The sequence below is a fragment of the Mercenaria mercenaria genome, unplaced genomic scaffold (genome assembly GCF_021730395.1).
Source record: "Mercenaria mercenaria strain notata unplaced genomic scaffold, MADL_Memer_1 contig_4695, whole genome shotgun sequence".
Classification (NCBI taxonomy): Eukaryota; Metazoa; Mollusca; class Bivalvia; order Venerida; family Veneridae; genus Mercenaria; species Mercenaria mercenaria.
In genome coordinates this window covers 17,444-26,099 of record NW_026462943.1, presented here as the reverse complement: position 1 = coordinate 26,099, position 8,656 = coordinate 17,444, and the positions used below count along the sequence as shown (strand labels likewise).

The 8,656-nt window shown below is 35.6% G+C and overlaps 1 long non-coding RNA gene across 1 annotated transcript; it reads left to right on the top strand.

The window, feature by feature from the left end:
* The first annotated feature begins 1,840 nt into the window (after positions 1-1,840).
* LOC128554078 (uncharacterized) lies at positions 1,841-7,984 on the top strand. Its single transcript, XR_008369514.1, has 3 exons — positions 1,841-1,936; positions 6,322-6,464; positions 7,540-7,984. It is a non-coding gene; the product is annotated as an uncharacterized LOC128554078 (long non-coding RNA).
* The last annotated feature ends 672 nt before the right edge of the window (positions 7,985-8,656 follow it).

Here is an 8,656-nt window from a genome sequence, read left to right as displayed (position 1 = left end):
ACTTATTTTCCAAAGTTTAAATACATTTAACATAATCACGGAAGTAACTTTGCACATTTTCTCATTAATCAGTCAAGTGTCGTAAAGTAGGATATGATGGTCTCTAAAATTGAATACAAATGCTAAAAATAGTAAACGTTATCGTCATATCCAAAGATCACGCTCCCTATAATGATGTCAATTTATACCACTGATGTTTTTCATGTATTCATGTTATGTTTGCATCTATTTACATGTTGTAAACTCATGGACATACTGCTTCCTATCTCAATATATCGAAATAAAACTATTTGGAAGTAATGTGTTTTCTTAAATATTTTTCAATATATTAAAATCATATTAAAGCTTTACCAGTCGCAATATGACCTATACTTGCGTTAAAGCGACGTTAAAACTAACAAAAGATGAAAACAATTTTGAATATAAAAAGAACCATATATCATTTGATATGTACAACCATTAATATTAAACGGCATGGCTGAATGTTTTGTTCTACATGTGATCTCTTTACGAATACGTTCAGAGGATAAAACTACATGGACGCGATTTTGCGACAAAAGAGCAGACATGCGGGCGGACGACCGGAACAAAAACAACATATTTCTCATAAAAAGCACTATTCAGACACATTCATCACTTCTAGGTAAATAAAGAATTAATATCAAGCAACACATTACAGGGATTAAGATACATGTACGCTAAAGTGCATCGAGTTTAAAAGAGAATATATTTTTGACATACATACGGACGTATGTACATACAGGTCGATGAGTTCATAAGGACATTAAATTGAAAGAGGACAACTTTCTCAATTACCTTATAGATAAATCAGCCGCGCAATCAGTAAACCAACATAGTGCGTTTGCGACCAGCTTGAATCCAGACCAGCATGCGCATCCGCGCAGTCTGGTCAGGTTCCATGCTATTCGCATTCAAAGCCTATTGCAATTAGAGAAACTGTTAGCGAACAGCATGGATCCTGATCCATGCTGGTCGCAAACGCAACATGTTGGTTTTCTCATGGTGCAGCTCAAATGATAAGTGTTCACTGGCGAAGTACCGCCTCTAAATATCAATTATGTCACATTTTCAGAACTGTTAACCTTTGAATAACGACAGCCTGCAACACTTTTGTTGACACCGCCATGTGTGGTATTTAAATACGTAGAAATATTTATGTTCGTAGACTTCATTGATAAACTTGTACTGGGACACTATGTTATTAGGGAATCGATCCTATCGATTTTCGTCGCGAATCCCACTACGGTAACATACGAGGTAATCCAAACAACACATACTATCCAAATAAAAAAATATGGAGTTCCGGTTTAGACCATGGGCGTGCGACGACCCCGATGAAATTCGGGATATCACGGTCTTCGTTAATGTTAATAAGCATCCGTCAGATCAGTTGGCCAAACGCAATATCCGCACATAAAGATGTCTGCGACACGAAAGAATATTCGAAGTAAGCTGTCACAAGCTAATCAGCCGCTAACATGACTACAATGGTATTGTAATACAAACATGTTCTATTCATTACTGAGTAGCATTTTTAAACGCCGCCTATGTCTTGAACATTTTTATCTTTACTTTGATTTACAGTAGAGACTGATTTACTGCCGCCGACATTTTGAAAATTTGAATACTAGTAAACAAAATCTATCTCCAACAAGTTCTTCTGTTCGGGTGATAGAATAGATTCACCTTTGTGTCGCTTTTCAATTTGTATTTCAATTCCTTTCCGGTACTTTAATTTCGTGGAACTTGTCTGTTACTCACAGTCACAATATTGAATTTTAAGAAGTAGACGTGATTTTTATTTGCATGCATGACTCATTGACTGATTGATGGAATTATTCTACTTTTATATAGAATATGGACGGCACTCCAGTACAGCATGTGCATGGTTGTACCAGTTGACATTTTTAGAAACGTGAGTAATTAATTTTCCTATGCAAACAAATACCCCACCCATAAAAGAATAGAAATTCTGTATTATACATTTTAATTTATTTATAAATTCAAGATGGGCTCTTTAGATTACTATTTCTTATGGCTCACTGCATACACAGTAATAAAGTTGCCCATGGGCTGTGCTGTGTACATGTATATAGGGATCCACGTCTTGCAGATTTTGGTGTACTTAGGCCTAAAATAAATAGTTCTTTGTTTCCGGTAACATGCTAAAAAAATTAGGGTAGTGTTGGTATGGTTTATTTTATGTCGGATCAAAAGAAAAATGGACAAATATTTTTAAGTAAAAGGCAAGTACATGGCATTTAGTTCTAAATAATTTAACATGACAGACTAAATCTGCCACGATTTTTGGTTAATTTTCAATACGGGATTCATTTCAGCTCAGAGATCCTTGACAGCTGAAATATTTTAGCTAATTTTGGACTGGTAAGGAAGTATGCAAAAAAGAAACTGATCCTGTTACTAACGGTTGCTGGTGGGGCAGCACGTGTGACACTTCAGTGTTTTGCAGTGCACTTCAATATTTTGCAGTGTTCCCATTTATGTATATTTGTAAGCAAAACATGCACATATCATAGAAAAAAATACAGATTTTAAAAGGTGTTTTTCATGTTCTCAGAATTTTGCATGTACTGCATTATTTTTCATGACTGGACACAAATTTGACGTCGTTAATCAGCTTTTCTATAAGAAATAATTTAAACCAGTAATTTTGTACATCTGAGTAAAAATAGGTCAGTGAGTCCCAGGCATATACATGCTTTTACGTGAATGCACAATGTTCGAAATTAGAGGTAGTTCAATAGCCAATGACTACAGAATTTCAGCTCGTGCTACTGATTTGCCGCAGATAAACCTCGACCATGCTACCATTTATTTTCCTTATGTGATTTAAAAGAGCTTGCTAGTGAAATGCGTAAATCATGGTGATTTAATATGATCTCCATTTATAAAACTTATTTATTTATTTAATTATTTTTCCAAGAATGCATCGCAAAATGTACAGGTTGAGGAACACTTATTGACTCATTGAAACTGTATGAGCATGCTCGATTAATTGGTCAGAATTATGAGGGAATTGAATTCAAACTGTTCCATAAATGCTTTTAACAAGAGTTTAAGAGTTAGTCAGATTCGAACCACAGTCATGCAGAAGATGTAATTACTTTCGTAAATCACAGGGCTCAAACTTTGCACTCGCTAAATGCGAGTCGATTTCATAGAATGCGAGTAGACAGAAATTTCACACGATTTATTTTGCAAATACAAATACCGTAATAGTCAAAATTGTTGCGGTTTTTGTTGATGTTTGTAGATTCGCTTTTATTAAGGACAAGGCAGTGACAGTGTTTTCCCCACTTGCAGATAATAGAAAACACGACATCTTTTGTTGGTTAGCCATTTTTATACGCCCGAAGGGACGATTTATGTTATGGTCCCGGTGTCCGTCTGTCCGTCCGCTTGTAACTCTCGAACCCCTTGAAAGATTTCAAAGAAACTCGACACAAATGTTCACTATGCCAAGAGGATGTGCAGAGTACATGTTTGGATGTGTAATTTTAAGGTCAAGGTCACACTTAGGGGTCAAAGGTTATATGAGTGTGTTTCATGTCCTCTCTGTAACTCTTGAACTGCTTGAAGGATTTCAAAGAAACTTGGCACAAATGTTCACCACCTTGAGACTACATGCAGAGCGCTTGTTTCGGATGACTAGCTTCACTTAGGAGTGAAAGGTCATATGAGTGTTTTTCATGTTCGCTCTGTAACTGTTGAACTGCTTGAATAATTTCAAAGAAACTTGGCACAAATGTTCACCAGACTGAGGCGACATGCAGAGCGCATGTTTTGGATGACTCGCTGCAAGGTCAAGGTCACACTTAGGGGTCAAAGGTCATATATGTCTTTGCTTTGTGTATATTGCTCTGCATTGCAGTGCTCTTTGTATTTATTTGGCAGATCCCTTTTTGTTCTTTTACAATATCTTTTTTTAATTACTTCCCTTTTTTTGTTACTATAATTCGCTTATTTTGAAACTTTTTTATTATTGGCCGTAGGAAAAAACCGAGACCACTTTTCTGTGGTACAACATGGATGGTACATCCAATTTTTAGATATATTTTGACATAACTTTACCTGGTAAGAATTTTTTGTGGACTTAGAATTTTTTTTTTTTTTTTGAATTTCTTCTTTTTTGTTGTTCCTGTCCGTTGGGCTTCAACACTCAGGTTCTTTAAATTTTTCTCCCATTGTCTGATGTAACCCTTCGGGCGTATATTGCCCGCTTGGCGGGGCTCTTGTTTGTTGAATGGTTTACTGAATAAAGAGATGTAGAGGTCTATCTGATAATTGATTATTAAATCTAGAATGCACTTGCTTACTATTTAAAAATTTGCGTTGCCGTAGTTTCAGCCAGTAGTTAAGTTACGCCATCAATAATGCGTTCCGAATTACTTTAAGGGTCATTTTGAGCTATAACGCACAAAACTGTACGTCACGGAAAACCATGCAAGCAATATTGATGTTCTAGCATGATTTTTTAGGATATTCTAACATTTTTAGTTAAAAGTCTAAATTTGCAAGTAGATTTTCACATTTAGCAACAAGAAAAAAAAGCTACGTGCTAAAATTTGCAATTGGTCAAAAATGTTAAATCTGAGCTCTGCAAATGCAAACCGAAGCCGCTCACATTACTTGTTGGAAGACTGTTCCGATGCATTCAGTTCCTGTTCTCCAAGGAATCCCCAATTGAGCATGCCCTAAACAATATGATGAATTTCTTGAAGTATTTTGAGGGTATAAAACAATGTTTTATGGCGCAAAATTTAGATATTTTATCATGTTTATGGTGCTTAAGTTTAGGCATGTGAAATTGGTGTCAGACTTGGAAAATTTTCAATCTGGTTGCCAGAACGGGCTAGTTGAAATCGGAATTTTGTACACTGCACGCATACTGTACAGAGGGTTAAATTCTGCACGGTGTCAAATGTTCGCGTTTTTTGAAGAATTTTGAAATCACAGTGTCTTAATTTCGTGGAAACTACTTTGACCGCGAATTATAAACCTTGGTTGTAAACAACAGAAAAGGCGGTCACTCTTCCTAGACATGCAAATAATGAGAAATACGCAAATGTTCAGGTAGATTGAAAACGAAAGTAGGATTTACATTGACACTTCCTATGCGGAGAGCAGTGAACTATCAATTTTTGTTTTCTTGAAAATAAAACCAATAAAATTTTGTTCTATTTGATGTTTCCTTTTTAAAATTTAAATATTTTTATGAATGAATAGAAAGCAATTTTCAATATCTCCGAATGCCATTTTCCAAAATGATATCATCTTCTCAATTCAGACAGATAACAAATAGTGTGGTCCTCCTCTGTTAAACTTTATAGAAGAAATTGTCAGTAATTGTCAGTTTTGTTGTTCACAGTTTTATCTCAGTTAAAGATTATAGTCGATGATAAGTATCATAAAATTCAGGACTTTTCATATTTCTTTCTTTAAAATACTATTAGATTTATATAAAACTAGAGCTATTACTGAAGGTGGTGAAGTTAACCCCCCGCATGCACCGACACAGTACATTGCAATTTGACGCACACAATGTAAAGTAACAAAAAGCAAAGTCAATAACGCTGATGAGTAAAGTTTGTAATTAAGTGGTCTTCCTTGGTGAAATGTATATATTCGCAGTAACAAAAAGTCGCGGTGTTTAGATTTCACGCTGTCAATGTTGACCACGAATATAGCGAAAATTAAACCTCCACGAATATAATCCGCTATACAGTACTCAAATACCTTTAAAGTTATACGTTTATGAATCATGGCCGTTAGATACCAATAAAGAATTGCAGCATTTTGTCGGCTCCTATGTTCATAGTAAACTGAGGAAGGCAGAACAAATTCTTCTAGCTACTTAACCAGTCTGTTTTTGCCTTTTAATGATATTGAGCATTAACTGAAGGTCATAGACCACCAAGCCAAAAATGTGCATGGAATTCACAGGGATAAAGTAATGTTTGGTCGTTCTGGCTGGTCATTCGTGTAAACAAACCCATACAGTGATTTTTTATTCAAAACTGAAATTTTTTAACGCATTTACATTGTTTCATTATACATTTTGACAAAATTTACTACTGTTTTTTTTTTTCATTGAAAAAAAAGTTTTATTTAACGAATTTCTTCGCCATGCCATCGTTATAATTGGGTTCATCTTATTGGCATGAAAATTGAAAAAAAAAACAGCTTTTGCCAAAAAGATGTTAGCCCTTAGACCTTAGAAATATCAAAACAGTTGGTTGCCCATGTTTTCTTAATTTGCTCACTTTTCACTATTTTCAGGCATCTCGGTCACAGAATGCTTTTTCCCTAAAATGAACACTGGGGTAATAGATATGGTCTATTATACAGAGTATTGTTGTACTGCTGAGAGAGCTCCAATGTGCTTGTTGACAGACTGAAACCACTTGCTTGCAGTTCATAAGGTATTTATTTAGAACTATATTTTTCTTTATAGTTGCAACTGTAGGAAGCAGTTTCAATCATTCAAAAAGCATGGTATACTGTAAAATCATTAGTATTTGTGTGGATAGATTTTTGCGGTTGCGTCAGTGCACAGAATCAAATATCAACATGATCAAGGAAAAAGTAAAGACTCCATTTCATTTTCTTGATGTGAAAATCCATGATATGATATCTGAATGAAAAAGCATTTCTGGACAGAACCATAAAATTATACATGTATGCAAATTTAAACAATTATTAGCTCGCCTGTCACAGCGACAAGGTGAGCTTTTGTGAAAATCTTTTTCTTCAGAACCGCTGGGCAGATTTACACCAAACTTCACAGGAATGATCATTGGGTGGTCCTCTTTCAAAATTGCCCAAAGAAGTTGATTCCATTTAGAACTCTGGTTGCCATGGCAACCAAATAGAAAAACTTTGAAAATGATTTCTTGTCAGAAATTGTTAGCCGGATTTCAAAAATATTTTATGGAAATGATCTCTTGGTGACCCTCTACCAAAATTGCCTTAGCCATTCTGTTTCGGTTTAAAGCAAGTTCCTCTACCAAGTTAGTTCAGATTATCCCCCTTGGGTCAAATATATCCCTGCCCTTTGGTCATATGGTTTACATAGACTTATTTAGGAAAAACTTTGGCCAACTCTGTATTGAAACAGTCCATGTGGTGAAGAAGATCAGACTGCGGAGCATATACTTCAGAGATGTAAAAGGCACGACCAGGAGCGAGCTGCGACTTGGCCAATAGATACCTCAATCCACCAGAAACTGTATGGAGGTATTGAGGATCTTACGCAAACCACAAGTTTCATCGAGGCTACTGGTCTGAAAGTGTAGATGCGAACGACAAGAAGAAAGAAGAAGTACTGAAACAGCTGAAAATATTTCAAATTGTTCAGAATAATGTCCAATTTGTAATAGAAATTTTATATATATTTGTTTTAGTTTGCCTGCTTTCTGAAAGCTGTGAGTATGAAAACATGTCTTTTTGTAGGGGTCTCTTTTTATCAATTTACAATGTTTGATTTGTGTTTTACAGGCTTACTTCTTGAGAGCAGGCAGCTACAAAATGGAAGGTCAACAAAACCAGTATACTTGAAAAGTAAAAAAGAAACACCAGGAAATATGAAAAGGTAGAAGAACAAGGGAACTTGAATAAAAAAAAACTTTTAAAGATAGGAATTCAGGATATACTTGGAAACTAAATTTATTTTGAGAACAGCAGTGATTGACTAAGTTCTGTTACTTTAAGAGATAAAGTACTATTATCACATTGGTATTGTTATGCTCATAAAACATACTAAAGTTTCATTCATCTTATTTTAGATAATTGCTTTCTGGTTTATTTTACAAAGGTTGTCTACTAATTAACATAGTTATATTTAAGTAATACTTTCCATGAAATTTTAAAGAGAATGTTTTGTTATACCCCCACAAAACAAAGTTAAAGGGGTAGTAAGTTTGTCTGTCTTTCAGTCCCTTGGTTTTCATGGTTTCCGGATAATAACTCATGAAAAGCGTGACCGAGGTCAGTAGATCAAAGGTCAAGGTCACAGTGACCCTGAACAATTGATCCGTTTCCGGATGATAACTTGAGACCTTGAGCCTAGGATGATAAAGTTTGGAACACAGGTGTTACATCATGAAATACAGGTCAAGTTCGGCTTTGAGGTTAGACAGTCAAAGGTCAAGGTCACAATAACGCAAAACAGTGAAACGGTTTTCGAATAATCGATTATAACTGGAGAATGCTTGAGCCTAGGGTCATGAAAATTGTTAGGGAGGTTGATTATGACCAGCAGGTGACCCCTTTTGATGTTGAGGTCAGTAGGTCACCGGTCTTTAAAACGGTTTTCGGACAATAACTTCAGAATGCTTGGGACGAGGATCACAAAATTTAGTACAAGGTTGGTCTTGACCAGCAGGTGACCCGTATTGATTTTGAGTTCCAAAGGTCAGGATGACCCGGAACATTTTCAATACAACAACTTGGGAACACTTGGGCAGATGATCATGAAACTTCATATGGAGATTGATGTGGACCAGCAGATGATCTGTATTGAATTTGAGGTCAGTAGGTCAAAGCTCAAGAAAGTGCTGCTTTGACATTGGCTTAGTTCTTTGATAAGGCCATATTGTGGGGGTATAATTCGTTA